General features: G+C 36.1%; 1 non-coding gene across 1 annotated transcript; it reads left to right on the top strand.

Moving 5' to 3' along the window:
• The first annotated feature begins 15,263 nt into the window (after positions 1 to 15,263).
• LOC111757128 (U4 spliceosomal RNA) lies at positions 15,264 to 15,407 on the top strand. The gene has a single exon (XR_002791507.1). It is a non-coding gene; the product is annotated as a U4 spliceosomal RNA (small nuclear RNA).
• The last annotated feature ends 4,393 nt before the right edge of the window (positions 15,408 to 19,800 follow it).

The following is a 19,800-nucleotide window of genomic DNA, read 5'->3' as shown; positions in this document are numbered from 1 at the left end:
TAGAGTATGAGATCGACAAAGGCAATTATCTCCATCTGTTAATTTCCAACTCCTTAGTCCAGGACTAGTATCTGGTTCAAACTGGGCCCTCACTACATATTTGTGGGCTAAACACAGGCTGTGACTGTGACTGAGGTGATCATTTATACTCCTAGAAGTCAGTCTTAAGAGTCTCATTTATTTTATCCAAGAGCCTTATTTTGTTTTGCCTTGTTTTTCTCACCATTCTGATATGTTGGGGCATCTGTGTTGGATAAGAGATCCAAATTTTTAAAGAGAAAAACAATAAAACAGTTTCAAAACAGGCTAATAGGAAAGCAACAATAATTAATATATTGAATATTTTTGTCTTCTTAGTAGTTACTTAGAGTACAAGATATAAGCATGAAATTTTGTCCAAACAATATTAGCACAAATCTTTTTTAATGAACTAAGTAAAATTAATTGTATAACTATCACATATATCTCTATCTCTGTCTCTACCTCTACCTCTATCTCTAACTCTTATCTCTATCTCTATCTCCTTTTCTGTCGTTCCTTTCCTCTTTCCCCCATCAGCTTTTCTTTTCCTTTGGAACAGTTTCTTCTCAATTCACAATATCTATCATGCATTTTGAATCTTATGTACTCATCCAGTTTTTCATAATATGAGACAATACACTTTTTTTACACATGCAAGTCTGATTTATTTCATTTGAGTACGAAGTTGTAGCCATTTCACATACAAGTGTCAAGTTAATCCTTCTTCATGGCTGAGTAATAAAAACACATTATAAAAACACATCTTTTAAAAAAATTTATTCATCAGTTGATGGGCATTTAAGTTGTTTCCAAGATTTACCTATTACAAATTGTGCTGCTGTAAATATATGTGGGTGCACATATATTGTTATGATATGAGGTTTTTAATTCTTTCAGGAAGATACCAAGCAGAGAAATAGCTGGATCAAATGGGACTTCTCATCCTAATTTTTTGAGAAATCTCCACAGTGATGTCCAGAATGGCTGGAACAGTCTACACACCTACGAGCAGTGGAGAAGGGTTCATTTTCCCCACAGCCCAGCCAGCATTTGTTATTGGTTGATTACTTGATGATAGCCATTCTTTCTGAAGTGAGAAGGAATCTCAGTGTTGTTTGAACTTACATCTCTCAAACAACAATTGATATTTAACATTTTTCATATATTTATTTGCTGTTCATATTTCTTCATCTGAGAAGTGTGTATTCATCTCAGAGTCCCATTTTTGGATTGGGTCTTTTCATTTGGGAGAGCTTGACTTTTTTCAATTCTTTATATGTTCTAAATAGAAGTCCTATGTCTGAGGGGCAGCTGGCTATAATTTTTGCTACTCTGTGGGTTGTCTTTTCACTCTGTTGGTGATTTCTATTGTGCAAAAGTTTTTTTTTTAATAATGTGTAATTCCATTTGTTGATTCTTGGTAATATTTACCATGTAGTCTGACTTTTGTTTGTAGTCTCTGCCTATGCCTATGTCTCCAAGATTTTTACCTGTTTTCTCTTCCAGTAAATTTAGTGGTTCTGTTTTAATATTTAGATCTTTGATTCATTTTGATTTTAGTTTAGTGCACAGTGATAGACATGAGTCTAGTTTTATTCTTTGGCCTGTGGAAAGCCAGTTTTCCCAGCACCATTATCGAAGAGGCTGTCTTTCTTCCTGAGAACATACTTGGCTCCTTTGTCAAAGATAAGTTGGCTGAATGTATTTGGAGTTGCGTCTGCATCTTCTACTCTGCTCCACTCATCTTCAAGTCTGTTTTGTTTGTCAACACCATTCTGTTTTTATCACAGTAGCTTTGTAGTATAATTTCAAGTCAGGGATTTGTGATGCCTCCTGCATTGCCTTTGTAGCCTAGAATTGTTTTTGCTATTCTAAGTATCTTCTGTTTCCAAATGAATTTTAGGAATGTTTCCTCTAGTTTTGTAAGATATGTTAATGGTATTTTGATTGGGATTGCATTAGTTATGTATAACTGTTTTGAGAGTATGGCCATTTTCATCATGTTGGTTCTTCCTATCTATGAGCAAGGAATATCTTCATTTTCTTGTACCCTATTTGAAAAAGATCTATTTTTTGATGAAAAGTACAGATGGAGCTATCAGAAGGCTTCTGCATAGTAGGGGTCTAATTCTGACAAACATTTGTAAAATCTTTGTCATTGTAGTCAGTGTCTATGGCAGGGAAAGCCCTAGGTCTGTCTGCTCTGTCAGGGAGTTTCCCTAAAAGCTATTAGAATTACTGGTGCACATTAATTATATAGAAAGTAGACTTTAGTTAGATTTACAGTAGTCTAAATTCTTTTCAGAAAATGCACCTCAATATTGCTTTCACACAGAGCACGACCACTCCCACTGTCCTTCTTACACTGTCTTTCTTACACTGCAGACAGCACAAAAGTGACTGAAGGTCTATAATGACCTCTATTTGACACAACCGCAATGAGTGGAGGCTTACTGTAGTTACACTTCCAGCACTGAGAATACTGCTCATGTCCAAGAAAGGACCTGTGGGTGCTTGATGCAGAACTTGAATTTGTTCAGTTGGGCCATGGCTTTCTGATGATGCAGTTTAATTAACGTCTTGAATTTCCATATTAGGAATGATTTCCAGGAGTATTACATATTGCTTTGTAGGAAAAATATTTTTTAAAACATAATGGCTTGAAACAATGTTTATTATCTTAACATTTCTGAGAACTAGGAATCTGGGCATCTTGAGCAGAAGTAAGTCACATATATGCAAGTCTTTGGGGATGGGGCTACATAAAGCAGGTTATGAGTAACAAAGGCAGAGATTGTGAGGAGTCTTTTTAGAAGCTGCCCCACATCACATTTCTTTCTTTTTTTCATTTAAAACTAAAGTTGATTCTCATCCTCTCTCTTTCTCCCTCGTACCTTCCCTCTATCTACTATCTGTTTCTTGGGAGCTGGGAATTGAACCCAAGGATTTCACACTAAGTTATAATCTCAGCCCTACCTCCACTTGTTATTTTTTATTTTAATTCACAAAATTGCTAACCTTTCCAGGCTGGAATTGAACTTGTGATCTTCCTTCCTCAGCCTCCATGAGTGCTGGGATCACAGGTGTGGGCACCTCATCCAGCTGGGTTTCTAATTGAATAACTATCCTACATACTTTAAATATGTGTACTTTCAGCCCCTGGCTGTGCAAACTTTGTTCAGTTAAATCTTATTTTTATTATGTCCTGTAAAAACTGCTATATATTGAAATGTCTGGTTCATGAGTAGATTTGTTTTCTGGGATATGCTGAGAATAAACATTTTTTTCTGCTTTGAAATTTCAAAGGGAATTTGAGATGGAAGGAAATTCAATATGTAAGATCAAATGTATTTTTATATGGAAATTTTCACTTAGTTTTTTAAAGAAATAGATCCATGAGCCATGTAGTTTCTAAGGTCATATATTATGCTGTTACATTACTGACGAAAGACCTACATGATATCAAATTATTGATGTGTATCCTTTTCTTTTTTTAAAACTTTTAAAAATTTTTATTTAAAGAAAGACTAAACAAATAGAGAATGGGTAGAAATAATACATACGTTCAGAGAAAATATGAATAATAAGCAATCACTAGTTGATGTTTATATACTGTTCTTTTACAAATAGTTGTTCAAGATACAAACGTGGAACATATAAAGTGGGAATTTAAACAGCGAGACTGCAAACAGTTCTATCCAACAAAAACTTAGTAATATGGTTGTCAATCTTATATACTTAAACATACATGAAGTTATCCATATCTTCATTTATGTTGGGATTAAACAAACTAAAGCAGGCTAAAGTCATTCTGAACAAAGAATAATAATATTGCTGGATTTTACATCATGACACTCTGGGATTGGCACTGGGTACTGTAGCGCTTTTTTAAAAAATTTTTTTATTTAAAAGAAGACTAAACAAAACAGAAAATGGGTAGAAATAATACATACTTTCAAAGAAAAAAAAACAATAAGAAATCACTAGTTGATGATTACAAACTATCCTCTTACAAATAGTTATTTAAGATACTAAAGTGGAGCCTATAAAGTAAGGATTCGAACAGTGAGGCTGCAACCAGTTCTGTTCAACTATCCAACAAAAACTTAGAAATATAGTTATCAATCCTATTCACTTAAACATACATGCAGTTATCCATATTGAATTATGTTGAGATTGAACAAACCCAAGCAGGCTAATATCATTCTGAACAAAGAATAATACTATTTCTGGGTTTCACGTTATGACCCTCCAGGATCAGCACGGGGTACTTTAGTGTTTCTTTTTCTTCAAAGTATCTGTGTCATAAGATCATGTGTCATAAGATCAGTTCTCATAAACTGTTTATAAGTTCTACACATGCATGAGTCTTAACATGGATTTCTATCCTTTCTATATGAGAGGGAGAAACAAAAGAAAGCAAGACAAAACAAAACATATTCCTATAAACACATGAAACAAAAAAGACAAATGACTACTATACAAGGAGTTCTACCATAGTTCCTGTGTTGCCTCTTATTATATTCAATAGAATTGACTATATCATCAGACATGGTATAATTGAAAATATCAGTACATAACAGTATTAATAAAAACAGAACTTTTTATATAGTATAAAACTTCAAAAGCAGGCAGTTATCAAACCAGAATGTGTTTCGTAGAGTCTTGTCATCTTCAGTATAGTTGCCTATACTCTCAGACTTGATACTATCAAACATATCAGTTTTAAATAAAATATGTCAATACCAAACAGCAATTAAACAAACCAGATTTAACTAAGATCAGTCATGATAAAGCCGTATAAGTCATACAGGGCTCTATATTAAGATAATAGTAAATTAAAGATGATTACTGTGCTATACTGTGATGTTTTGGGGATAGCTATCTGTGCCCTCAAATTTTTAAAAAATTTTATTTAAGGAGAAAAAGAAAAAAGAACAAAAAAAGGTACAAGTTATATAAAATTTAAAAAAAAATAAGCAGTAGGAAATCACTAGTTAATAGATTACATGTTGTCATCTTAGATAGTTGTTCAAGTTACAAAATTAAAGCATATAAAGTGGACATTCAAACAGTGAGACTGCAAACAGTTCTGTTCAATGATCCGACAAAAACTCAGTAATATGGTTATCTAACTTATACGCTTAAATATACATGCAGTTATATCCTTTAGGGCACTGTTTTTTCCTCTCCTTTTTACAATGACAATTCCACATTTTGGGTTTTATTACTCCTACAGTTCTTATTACATTTTTTTGAATAGAATAAAACCAAATGTGACATAACAAAACAGAGTCAGTCAAATCCAAAGGATGCACATAGTACATAATGGAAATACAGAATACAAGGTGATCAATAATAGTTACCATAATGCTTCTTGCTATCTTAAAAAGAGTTGCCTATATCATCAATTATAATAAAATTGAACAAAACAGTAAAGAACAAAACCAATAAAACCAAAACATTGGAGACATTACAGGACTTCAAAAGAAGATAATAGTCAAACCAGAATGGGCATCATAGTGAATCTTATTGTCTTCACAGTTGTTTCCTATACTCTCAAACTTGGTACTATCAAGCAAAACAGAATAGAATAAAATCAGTCAAAACAAGACGGTGAGAGCAATACAGGGTTTTAAATCAAGTTGAAATCAAATCAAAGTGGGTTACTATAATATATCCTGCTATTTTTAATTTATTTTCCCTTAATTAAAAAGATAATAATAAAAAATAAAAAAGGAGATTGAGATAAAAGAGGACATAAGAACAAAATAGCACAGGTCAGAACATAATCATTTAAGCAAAATAGTGTTTCATCACAAGATAACCCGACATAAAAGTAGTTACCATAGTGTCCCTTTCCTTGATCTTGAGTATAACTTCGTATACTGTAGCATCAAACATACCAAGACAATGTAAAACCATTCAAGAGAATGACAGTATTACAGGATATTTAGAACCAACTAACAGAAAATGAACAATGGTTTCTGTATAATCTCCTTGTCTATAAAAGTTTTTGTCTATATTATCACATATAATAAAATCCAATAAGATACAGCATGTTAAGACCGATGGAGACAGAAGAACAAAAGCTTGATGGGACTTCAAAACAAGATGATATCAGCACTAGCTATTATGATGTCTTGTTTTCTCCAAAATAACTGTTCATATCATCCAACCTTCTCTGCCTCATTTCTGTTGAGTTCTTTTTCTGTCATTAGTTGTCAGTTTGTCTTCTTCATTTTGCTTTCTGCTCCATTGATTGTGGCCTCTCTGCCACTGTTTCTGGAATCTTGGTTTTTTTGTTCCGAATGTCCTGTAGTATTCTCTGTAGAGTTGAATTGGTGGTTGCAAATTCCCCTAGTTCCTCTTTATCCTGGAAGCACCTTGTTTCTCCATTAATTTCTAGGGACAGTTGTGCAGGATATATCAATCTTGGCTGGAGTTTATTGTCTTTCAAAGCTTGAATTATTTTACCCCACGCTCTTTGTGATTTGATGGTTTGTGCCAAGAAGTCTGCTGTAATTCTGATTGGTGTTCCCTTGTAGGTGATTTGTTTCTTGTCTCTGACAGCTTTTAACATTCTGTTCTTATATTGAATTTCTGGAATTTTGATTATTATATGCCTGGGTGTATTTCTTTGGGTTGTAGGTGGCTGGGGTCCTGTATGCCTCATAGATCTGAGTATCTTTACCTTTTCCCATATTAGGAAAGTTCTCCTTGATTATTTCTATGAATAGCCTTTGCAGTTCCTTTGTTTGTACCCCTGCTTCTTCATTCACATTCTTTATTCTTAAGTTATAGATCCTCTTATCATCTTCTAGCCTTTGTATTGTTACTGCTTGTTTCCTTGTTATTTTAAGAAGTTTTTGCTTTCATGCTCCCACTTTACAAATCTGTCCTCCAGTTGAGATAACCTATCCTTAGTTTCTTTCAAGCTTTTATGCCAGCTTTCAATAGAGTTTTTACTTTCCTGGTAATCTCTTTGAACCTGCTTCATGTATTCTATGTTTTCTCTATTTTCTCCATCAAACAGTTCTCCCCTGTTTTTTCTGTTCTTCCATTCCACCATCTGTTTTTTCTTGGGAGGTGCTTAGCATTTCTTTAACTATTCTACTTATATCCTGCTTTACTTGGTTAAATACTTCACTTTTGAACTCGTCTATGCGGTCCCAGAGATATCGCTTTATGTCTATTGTTGCTGTCCCTGATATTGCATGTTTTCTGTCCTCATTCTCCTTTGCATTTACCTTTCCTGGATCAATGTTCTCAGAATTGGGGACTGAGGACCCTTTCTCTCCCTCTTCCCATACTTTTTGTTCCTTCCATACAAACGTATATAGGAGGCCCAGCTTCTTTCTTTGTCAGTTACAGTTTGTTTGAATCGCATGGGCTAGGTGTTCCTACCCACTGCAGTGTATTAGGGAGAGACAGACCTGGGCAGCCTATGCTGGGCCTGCCCCTCCATGTGAGTCAACCTGCTGAAGGTTTCACTGCATTAGGGTGCACTCCCAGGCACAGGGACCTGGTTTGGGGAAGCCTACTGGGTCTTAGTCTGCGACATCACCCAGGTCATGCACTCCCCACCAATCCTGCTTGAGAGGGGAATATGTGACTGAAGTCACTGCAGTGCCCTCTTCTGGCTAGTCTGCCTGGTCCCAGAATGTCCTCTGTTGGGTCCCGGTTCCTCTCACTCACTGCAGGTCGATGCAGGGCTCCCTGCCAGCTCTGCTTTCAATTCAGTTTGCCAATTCCTGCTCTCAGAGCTTTGAAGCTTTTGTGTCTCTATCCCTGCTGTGCCGATTCAGATGCAGCAATGGTAGCAGGAAATTCAAGCCACAGTTTCCAGAGGCATGGGTTCCAGCTTTGGCACTGAGACTTTAGCTGTTCCAGCCATAGCACTGGGATTGCATTTCCAATTGTTTTTTCTCAGCTTAGTTCATTCCTGGGTCAGCAGGGTATATCTCCCCCTGCTGAGGACTCCCCACACCACACCATTCCTGGAATCTAAGCTGGCTATCTCAGAGAGCCTCCATAGCTGCTGTTATCTATTCGCCATGTTCTCCTGGAAGTCCTACCCTCAAATCTAATGCAAGTAGACAACTGGGACAGAATAAAATCTATCAAAAAAAAAAAAAAAGAGAATAAAATCTATCTAAGCAGAGTGGTGCCAGTAATGTGGTTTTAAATCCTGATACACTTTTAACAATATCTTCTGCCATCTTTTTTAAGACTCTCCCTCCCTTTCATTTCTCCAGGGTACACTGCATTTTTAGGTCTCACCAAGACCCGTGGTTTTAAACTGGGGGGGGGGGAGCAACCTGCTATTTACCTAAGTGGTTCCGAACCTTCTTTCTCCTGGACTTGATCTCTAATTGTATTCCTTTACCTATTAAAGCCTGTCTTTCCAGCCTATCCACAAATACTGGTCTAGTTGCCCCTATTACTCTCTGGTTTTTCTGTCACATAGAGCATTGTTTTCTCGTATTTGATTTTCAGTCCATGTACTCTTTTTCATGTTAATTATATTTCTTATAAATAGCATCTCAGTGGACCCTACCTCCTGATTTACTCTACATGTGGTTCTTTTTTTAATACTTAGTGTATCAAGGCCATCTATATTAGAGATTATGACCAACCTTCTATGCCTCATTTCTGTTATGCTCTTCTTTTGCCATCAGTTGTCTGCTTGTCTTCTTCTGTTTTGTGCTCCATTCATTGATGCCTCTCTGCCACTGTTCCTGGAATCCTAGTACTTTTCTCTCTCTCTAAAATGTCCTGTAGTATTCTCTGTTGAGTTGGATTGGTGGTCACAAATTTTCCAAATTCTTCTTTGTCTTGGAAGCAGCTTGTTTCTCCATTAATTTCTAGAGACAGTTTAGCAGGGTATATCAATCTGGGATGGAGGTTATTTTCTTTCAGGGCTTGGAATATTTCGCTTCAGGCTCTTCTTGACTTATTGTTTGTATTGAGAAGTCTGCTGTGATTATGATGGGCCTTCCTTTATAGGTGATCTTTTTCTTATCTCTAACAGCTTTTAATATTCTGTTCTTATATTGGATTTCTCACATCTTGATTATTATATGCCTGGTGTGGCTCTGTTTTGATTGTAGGTGGCTGGAGTTCTGTATGTCTCATACATCAGAATATCAGTTCCTTTTCCTATGTTTGGGAAGTTTTCCTTAATTATTTCTGTGAATAGCCTTGGTAGTTCCTTTGTTTGTACCCCTGGTTCTTCATTCACATTCCTTATTTTCAAGTTATAGATCCTTTTGTAGTCTTCTAGCCTTTGTATTGTTATTGCTTGTTTCCTTGTTATTTTTAAAAAGTTTTTCCTTTCATAATCCCACATTGCAAACCTGTCCTCTAGTTTGGATAATCTATACTTAGCTTCTTTCAAGCAGTTTTGCTATCTTTCCATAGAATTTTTAATTTCCTGGTAATCTCTTTGAATCTGCTTCATGTATTCTATGTTTTCTTTATATTCTTCATCAAATCATTCTCTCCTTTGTTTGATTTCCTCCCTTCTTCCATCTGTGTCTGCTTGAGGGGTGCTTAGCATCTCTTTCATTAATCTTCTTATATTTTGCTTCACTTAGCTAAATATTTCCCTTTTGGACTTGTCTATGTGGTCCTGAAGATCTCTCTTTATGTCCACTGGTGCCATGTCTGATATTGCATGTTTGCTGTCCTCATTCTCCTTTGTATTTACCTGTCCTGGGTCAATGTTCTCAGGGTTGGGACTGGGAGACTTTTTGTTGTTGCTTCCTCTTCCCATCTTTTTTGTTTCTTCCAGGAGGTCCCAGTTTCTTTCTTTGTTGGTTACAATTCTGAAGCACAATCACTAGGTGACCCTTCCCATTGCAGTGTGCTAGTGAGTTGCAAGCAGGGGCAGCATATGCTGGCCCTTCCCCTCCAGATCAGTCAAGCTGCTGAGGTCTGCACTGTATTAGTGTGCACCACCTCGCTGCCGGGTCAGTCAACCTACTGAGGCCTTCACTGAGTTAATGTGCACCACCAGCGTACGAGATTGATTTGGGATAATGTATTGGGTCTCAGTCTGGTCGTGTGACCCAGGCCAAGCTCACTACACCAATCCTGTTCAGGAAGGGAGCAACTGACTGAAGTCATTGCTGCCCCTTGTTCCTGCCAGTCCTGCTGGTCCCAGAATGATGTCTGTGGGTACCCCCTTCTCTGTGGAATGGTTCCACCTCTGTCATTCACCACAGGTCAATGCAGGCTCCCTGCTAGCTCAGCTCTCCGTTCAGCTCACTGACCCCCAACTTAAGGGGGGTTGAAGTGGTGGGATTTCGTATTGCTCCAGTGAGTTGAAGTGGTGGGATTTCAGATAGCTTGGTAAGTTGCTGCTGCTCAGGTTTGGGCACTGTAGGGGGAGCACTGAACCTTCAGCTGTTCCAGTAGTATCAGCAGGACTGTATGTTTGATTGGTTCTTCTTACCTTAGTTTCTTTTTGGGACAAGAGAATTCATCTCCCTCTGTTCAGAACTCTCCACGCTGTATTATGTTGAATTCTCAGTTGACTATCTCAAGTAGCCTCTGTAGCCTGCTATTATCTATCCACCATCTTTGCCCCTCCCTCATCCTTTTCTTATTTAAACTTTGATAATTAATTTACTGCCTTCTAGCATTTTTGTTGGTGCAGTAGTAGAGGAGAAACCTTAGGTTAACCAGATTTGATTGTTGTTAGTAGTTGTATTCCACATCCTCTCACATGATTCACTTACTCACATTTAATTTAATTTATTTGTTGGTTTGTTTTTTAACAGAGGATCTCACTTTGTAATTCAGTCTGGCTTTGAACTCTTGGCAGTCCTGGTGTAGCCTCGCATGTGCTGGCTTACAGGTGTGTGCCACCATGCCCGGTTCATATACACCATTTTAGTATATGCCAACAGGGTCTGGACAGAGCACCTGTGATGATCTGCATGTGAACACATGAGCGGGGAAGGACTGAGGAGTAAAACTATACATTTACGTCCTTTTATCCAGAGACAGACAGCAGTTCAGGACAAGTTTCTCAGTGTCCTCTTCACTTGGATGCTGAATTGTGATTTACTGGTGAACTTTTCCACTAGTACTGAACCTCAGATGTCCACGTCTGTATGCAGCTCAGTGATGGTGACTTCAATGACTGTTGGCACGCAGGTGTCATGTTCCACACCCTGAAGAATCAACCCGAGTTCAGCGCATTCTTATCTCATAACCTTGCTTTGAGGGAACTCCCTGAAGATAATCCTGAAGGTAAGTTTGCTTAGATTTAGGTAACTGTGTCCAGATGCTTCTAGGATTTTAAAACATCTGTTCATCTTGGTTACTCAAAATTTGGTCAGAGTTGCCAGATGTTATATGTCTTTCATGGGTTTTTCTTGAATTTGAGAAACAGTGTAAAAAATGTATATACTTCTCTTTTCCAAGATCAGAGGTATTATTAAACTACAGCTTTGATTATTTTTTCTGTTTCAATGTATTCTGATTTCAGTGTCGTAAAGTTTGACTGGTTCTAGTTTCTCTGCTAATATCACTAAGCATTACTAATAATCTGAGCATTCTTTCTCCATTCCCTTTCTTCTGTACAGACAAATATCATTTATTACATACAGATATGTATCCTTTTTCCCTGAACTCCAAGAAAACATTTTGGTATTTCAAGTTTGCTACCTATATTACACCTTGAGTTTTTCGCTGCACCAATTTTGTTCTCTATTCCTTCAGTATGGTCTTACATTCCATTGTTGTGTTTTTCCAAATCCTTGTTGTGTCATCTGTTGCTGCTTTCATTGTGCATTACTGTCATGGTTTATGTCTGTGTCCCCCAGGCCTCATGAGTTTGCATTGTTCATTTGTGATGGTTCATTGTATAGTGCTTGGATTGATGGTGTCAGTGCTCCATCCACATAGGGGTGGAGCCAGGATGTGATGTAATGACAGGAAGAAGGTGTCTCTCTCTCTTTGCTGGTTCGAGCTTGCTGTGCGCAGCTGCCATGAACTGTGGTCCAGCCATGCCTGCCTGTCTTGGAACCAACTGAGTGTGGACTGAAACCTTCAAAAACTGTAAGAAATAAACCTTTCCTTTCCCAACTTGGGCATCAGGTATTTTGTCTCAGTGACAAGCATAAAGTAACGAAGACAATTACCTTTTAAAGTGAATTGCTTTGCTTAATATAGGACTAGCTTTTACACTTTCCTGAAATTTTCTTTAGATCTTGCAATTTGTAGTGTTACAGAGGATGCTTCTCCATGGGACTTTTGGATATTGCTTTTCTCTCTTTTAGTATAATTATGTATTTTATTATGTTCTGTATTCATATTTCTTCTACAGATAAATTCTCTTTTTCTAGGGGACATGAACATACAAAAAGCTTTTCTTTCTTTTCCACGTTTCTAGCACACTGAAAATGATAATTTAATTTGCTGGAATTTTCCATGTCATTTCTAATTGTACCCACTCTTAACAGTCTTGCCCCAGTTTCTGCCTAGTTCTAAGCTTTGTTTTCTTCACAACAGGAGATTGAACCAGGGCCTTTATGCTACAGTGTATCTCCAACTTTTTAATTATTTATTTTTGAGAAACAATCTTGCTAAGTTTCTCAGAGAAGGCTCGAATTTGTGATCTTCATAGCTCAGCCTCCCGGCACATTAGGATAGAGGTGTGTGACACAACAGAAGTATGATTTTTCAGAGCAGAACATGCATAACTGTTTAAAAGCAACATTTCATATTATAAAGGTTATAGTAGTTTTAACTTTATTTTTGGTAGTCTTTTTCATAAAGTAAATCTGGTTAATGTCTTGAGATAATACTTTGGTTGATTTTCTAAATTCATCCCCGTCTTTCCTATAACTGCTTTTAGTTTCTTCTACATTTTGGCATTAGATTGTGTGACAGTGTTAATTGCTAGTGATCTTGTGAATTGCTTTTAAAAAAAAGTGTTAGCATTAATATATCTGTGTCAGATTAAAAGATAATGCATAACTAAATCCTAACAAGATACTGCTTTGAATAAGAAATCTCATCTTCATGTATATTAAATGCACAAGAGATTTTGTCTTATTAGTTGGACATAATGCATAACAATAGAGCTTTATAATTTCTTGTATTTTAAACTTTGTAAGTAACAGCAGTTTCTAAGAAGTGATTGAAATATCATCTGTGACAAATAGCTATAAACTTGCTTTGTGTATACTCTATAAGTCTAGCTTAAAATTATGTTTGAGGCAATCACCTCAACTTTAATCTATATGCCAATCTTGAAGACTGCTGCTGTCAAAAAGTATGACGAAGCACCCCAAAATGTACATATTCATAGTGATTGCTTCACATCTCTTCTCAGAATTCATCAGTGTAGTGACAAAAACTCAGGGGAAGATGTGGAAGAAAGCAAAACATAAGCCACGTGGGGTTGCTCCCTATTTTTAAGAGGCATTAAAAACATCACTATGAAAGTGAGTGATGGGCAAACAGGTATTATAAAGTGCGAGACTTGGAAGGATTTTTTTTTTGATATCCGAAAATGAAAAAATGAAAATTGCACTTTAAAATTCATGTGGTAGTTCTTCCAAAGTTTAAACTATGACTGTGGCCACCTTTGATCAAAATAATATAGAAGAACCACTATTTTGATACTGTAAAGAAGTACATATCTGGACCAAAGATCCAAAGTTACTGAATCAATGGGTGAGTAGAAAATGCTGTACATTTAGTGCTGGAATGTCTTTCAGGGATTACTGAGAACCAACTTTGTGCACCCTTTTTAACGTTAGTTCAATGGCTTAGTTCCATTGGTGGCTTAGTTCATTGGAAATGTCACATTTGGAGCATTTATGTCATTGAAATTGGCAAATTCTACAATTAGGACTTCCCCTCCCTGAACCAGTTTTTGAACATTTACTAGCACACCACAATTGTTAGTTTTACTTTATTTCCTGATGATTGCATGGTATATTTAGTTTATTTACATTAAACTTCCTGGGCTCCTTCATAGAAATTGATTGAGTCAGCCAGTGATAATGAATTTTCATACATTTGCTTTTACACAAGAGCAGTATTCCATGTAAAAGCAAAGAATCTGTCTTTTGTTTTTCATAAAGGCTTAAAAGTTCATTGTTAATAATTTCAAAATAGTAACAGCTGTAAACTAGATCCTCTGATTTTTTTCTCAACCATTCGAAGTTAAAAGGTGTACTTTTATTACAGTTTTTTTTTTAAATTTTAGCACCTATTACTCATATGGACTTAATTTCATTTGCCTTAGACAGTGTTTTATAAATGTTTTTCTGGCTTAGAACCCTGCTTGTGCTTGGCCCTATCACTCTGAGCCTGGAGACCTTGCTAGAAGCAAGTGTGAGGAGTGGGTTGTCTGAGGAGTATCCTAAGACAAGTAAAACACCTGAGACTCTAGGTTAATGCAGGCCTTATTCTGCTGGGATTCTCCAATTTTCTCCACCTCCCTGATATTTCTTTTTAAGTCTTTCCAATTCTCCTTTCCTCATGCTCTGGTTCACTATTTATGGTACTTATTCAATGCATTTAAATCTCAGACTGCAATTTTAAACAACAAATAAGTGGTATAAAAGACAACCATACAGAATCACATAGGTTACAGGGGTAACAAAACATTTTGCAATGCCTTGAAACTAGTATTTTGAAGGTATGCGCTCTACTTTTATTTGAGGAAAGAAAGAGTGTCAGTACCTATTAGGAATCCTTTGTGGTTTCAATATGAAAACACCAATCCTTTCCATTCTGCAGGAAAAACCTGATGCATCACTGTCTTCGAATGGAAGTGGGTGGGTAGGACGGAGTCAACCTGGCACTGTATTTTCCAATTAATCTGATAATAAATTAATGTTCCTTAGAGAAATGCTCCTCAACTTCTCATGTGACTACTCAAGAATTTTTTAACAAGCAAATTAAGAAATTTTCACTTGGTTTTGTAACCAGGGCTGGAGAATTTACCTATCGAACAAGGTGTGATATGGCTTTGATGTTGCTGATCCAGGGACTACACTTTCAGTAGCAGGGCCTTGGATGGGAGAGAGGAAAGAGGACTGTAACACTCCTTAAACTTGTCTGTGAAGAAAAAGTCCATGATTCTATGTAAAAGGATGGAAAGTGAGCTAATTTATTTGAATTTAGGTATCAAAACATTTTCTCTTGAGGTAGGAGGAATAAGTCCTTAGAATTAAGGAAACTTTCCACTTTTAAAAATATATCATGATGGAAGCTTTGCACAATGGAAGTATCATAGCTAATTAGGTTTATATGAGGCAAGATTATTGCAAATTGAAAACTTTTCCTAATACCCTGCCATGACAACTTGAAATAGAAAGATAACATGACAAAGATAAGGCAATAAATATCAGTTATAGCCATCGTTGTAAATGTTCTCAATTCACCAATCAAAAGAAGCAGACTGAAGAGTGAATTAAGAAACAAAATCTAACAATATACTGCATACAAAAAACATATTTAACTCAAAGGAAATTCATAGACTGAAAGTCAAAGGATGGACAACAATACTTCATGCGACAGGGACCCAGAAAAAGCCAGGGCCAGCTATTCTGTTTGCAGATAATGTGAACTTCAAAACAAAAATGACCAAAAGAGATAAAGAAGGTCATGACACACTTAACAAGTAGAAACTTCAACAAGAAGAAACAGTAACCATAGATATCTATGCAACAAATATGGGAGCACCTAACTGCATGAGACAAATATTAATACACATGAAAAATCAAATAATCAATAACACAATTATAATGGGAGACCTCAACACTCTATTGTCAAAAACAGATAGATCAACTAGGCAAAAAACTGCACTGGATTTCAAAGTTGCTACTTAGACTATGTGATATGGAAGTCCTGATAGGTCTATACTTAGAATTATCTTTAAATGATAAGATTTTGACCCATTTATTAAGGGACTTTGTTAAAAATTTCATTTAGGAGGAGTAATAAAGGTTATTAAAACTGGAAACAAATTCCATCAGAAATGAAGTAATGAACATTACTAGATACAGATGGTGGTATTAAGAATTGTTGTATTAATCATATGACTTTACTTTCCCATGTATCAGAAAATTCTGATTTATGAATATTGGAATGTGAATTTGCCATAAATAAAGAAGATTTTTTTTTATCCTTCATGAATTTTCCAGCCGTACAATTCTGAAGAAACTACAGATACCTACAATTTGTCCTTGCCAGGAACATGCTAGGTGCTCAATAAAATTGGATGAATTGAGTTTGAAGAAAACTCATGTATTTCATTCAAGTATATGTTATCATAATTTAAATAACGGCTTCCACAGATACATGCTTTCTTTAATTATGAACCCTCTACTAATAATCTCTTTAGACCTGGAAGATGAGTAATACAGTCCTCTGGGAATGATGATCCAAGTGCCACCTCTGGCCATCAAAGTCCCTTCTAACATTTTCACCTATTTTAGACCTCTTCCTTTTCCAAGCACCTGTGACACTTATCCTACTTTATACTTTTACTATATATATTTAGAAAAGATTGCAACTCTAAAAATACTGTGAAATTCTTAAACACAAAGACAGTATCATAGTATTTTTCTGGATTTCACTATACTTGGAGCAGAGTATTGAGTGCGGGTATTCAACTGGCAATTACTGATTTATTCCTTGGATAAGTGATTGTTGACTTTATTTAATATATTAAACATCAACGTCATATGTTTCAGGTAAGGCCCAATACTTCCAGACAACCAAACAAAATATATTAATGCTTTAAGAAATTTTCTTATGGTTCAACCTTGAAACTTCCAGAGTAAATTATCACTTGATTTTACCAAAAAAGATTGAATAAGTTTCTTCAGGGGTCAGCTAGGCATGATTGTTGGTTTATTTCCTCCAAGGTTGAAGTGAGATTGAATTTTGGTATCTTTAGTGCAGGATTGCTGATGAATGTTTTCTCTCTGTTTCAAAAGGGTCTAGTGAGCATGGTTTTGTGTGATTTCTTTAATCAATCAGTACACTGAGAGAGCAAGGCTACATCATAGTGAAATATAACAAAGTATTTTTAAATGTATGTAAAAGCATATAATAGGTAATATTACAGAAAATTAGCCCAGAATGGGTCCTATTGGGGTACTTTAATTCAAAAGTATATTGAACTTTTGTGACACAGCAGTAGGAGGTCAGTGAAAATGTTATATCAATATACAATGAGAGACTGAGACTGAGAGAATTAAAATCATTTTCCAAATGTCATAGGACTGGGGAAATGCAGGGCTTGGACTTGGACCCAGGTTGTCTACCTTTAAAGTTTGCTGTTCAATACAATATTTGCTAGCTACATGTGACAATTTACATTTGATAAAATAAAATTAAGATTCAGTTCTCAAGCACACCAACCATATTTCAAAGGCTCAATTTCCATGTGTGGCCAATGGCTACTTGCTGAACTGTGTAGATATAGAAGATCTCCATTTCATGGAAAGTTCTGTTGGACACTCTAATGTCTGTACCTGCTGATGACTTCCTGGCCATGCTATCTTTCTGAGAGCCTAAGAAAAGGTCTGGGCACTGGAGAGGACAACCTTTTGGGCAGATGTGTGAGATAAGTGAAGAAGGTAACAGTCCCACAGGCTAGGACACTTAGAATGTAGGTTGGGGGTTTCATTAGCAACTAATTTCTTTGGAGTATCTTGGAGACTATCTGAGATAGAGGAGCATCTTTGCTTCCTAGTAGTGGGTCAGAGAGTTTGAATCACTACTTTTAAGGGTATGTGATAGGCTGGAGAGAGAAGAGAGGAAGTCTGCACATTATTAGTCATCGGTACCCCCCCCCCCACGGGTGACTGCCTTTAAGACCCATTATACCTGGAGAAGCACGATTTGCTTGGGTCTGTGAGAGGACATTAGAGAAATATTTAAGCTGAGTGGTGGCCAGCATCCAACTGCTTGGCCTTGTCTGGGCCTGTGCAAGATTTGGAGGGCTCGACACATCCACTAGCCACTTGTGATACCCCAGTAGCCTCTCAAGATCTGTGACATCCTGATGACTTTGCATACACTAATCAGCATCTCAGTAAGACAAAGTGTCCCAGACTCACTGGCCACTCTAGATATACAGTGAAATAAAAAAAAAATCATAGTTTATACTTAATACTTTCCAGGAGCTATATCTAGGTACTGAAAGGTAGTAAAAACCATAGATATTATTTATATGCTTTTAATATTTTATTTTTATGTTTTTGAATTTTCACAGTTCTATGAGGTATGCATGGATCGTTATTACTATTCTCACTGTACACGTGAGGAATTTAAGGCACAATGACTTGATCACATAGCTGGGAGCTGGGAGGGTAGAAGGTGAGCAGAGTCAGTTTGGCCCATTGTACAGACTGCTGCCCAGCACAATGTCACTTCCAATTATAATTTTTGATGTCTGTATCTATATAAACAGTCACAAGTTCAGGTTAGCATGGTTTTCACAGGATTATTCCAGCCTGGACAAGCATGCATTGAGCTTCTAGAAACTATCATAATTAAAAAATACAATGACCATGAGCTTGTTGTAACTGTTTGGAAGAACTTCAATGTTTTCTGCCTGCAACTTAGAATTTCTACTCCGTCCTGTGGTAAATATCTCTTACTTATATTCATTTTAAGAATGATTTAAATAAGCATGCATGACGAGACTATCCTCATAAGTGAAATAAATCAGACTCACATTTGTAAATATTGCATTGTCTCTCTAGTATTAAAAAATGATAACCTGAAAGAGTAATAAGATCCCAAGTATATAATAGATATTGTATAGTGAAAGGGAAAGAAAGTGCTCTAAAGGATATAACTGTATGTATGTATAAGTGTGCAAGATAGATAACCATATCACTAAGTTTTTGTTAGTTCATCGAACAGAATGGTTTGTACTGTCATTGTCCACTTTTTGTGCTTTGATTTTGTGGCTTGAATAACTACTTCTAAGAAAACAATATGTAATTTATCAACTGGTGATTTCTTACTGTTTTTAAAAAATTCTGTATTATTTCTACCTTTTTTTTGTTTTGCTTTTTTTCTCTAAGTAAAAAAATAAACATGCCTAACTGTGAACATCTTAGAGTCTGTCATATGGATAGAAGTTTGACTTTAATTGCATATACCTCCTGAAAACTGTTTCAGTTACAAACAACTGGGTGTTACTTTTTTAAGCACATGATCATTAAATTTAGGAAGGATTACCCAGGTATAATAAAAGTAGTAAATAAATAAATATAACTAATATTTCATTCATACTATTAATTTCATAGTATGGTAATGCTAATGGTAAAAAATAAAATCTGATTTTCATAAAATTGGTACAATGTTATAAAAAATATTCAAAACCCAGATATTGTGCGCTAACTTTCTGAAGACTGGCTGAGACAGTTGAAATGTATCAGTTAATACTGGTATATAGTAATACTATTGTGCAGAGGACTGAAGAACTTGGAAAATGTTTAAGAACTGAAGAATATTCTCTGAGAGTGGCAGATATGGCATTAATTGATATTAAACACAAATATGTTATGTAAGGGCAATTTTTAATCTCCCACATAGCCACATTGAGGGTTTTGGGATCATTTCATTAACATCAATATAAGGCAAAATCTGAGTCGCCGTCTGTCATGGCTACAGGACTGAGACACAATGATTCCAGTCATGTGTAGATAATAAATTACAACAGAGAATAAGTCATCTATTCCTAAATTAACTCAAAGGGACTAGCTCAAGAACAAGGCTGAG

This window comes from Cavia porcellus, unplaced genomic scaffold (genome assembly GCF_034190915.1).
Source record: "Cavia porcellus strain 051 isolate PalLab524CR breed Dunkin Hartley unplaced genomic scaffold, mCavPor4.1 scaffold_1, whole genome shotgun sequence".
Taxonomy (NCBI): Eukaryota; Metazoa; Chordata; class Mammalia; order Rodentia; family Caviidae; genus Cavia; species Cavia porcellus.
This window is presented reverse-complemented; position numbering and strand designations above follow the sequence as displayed.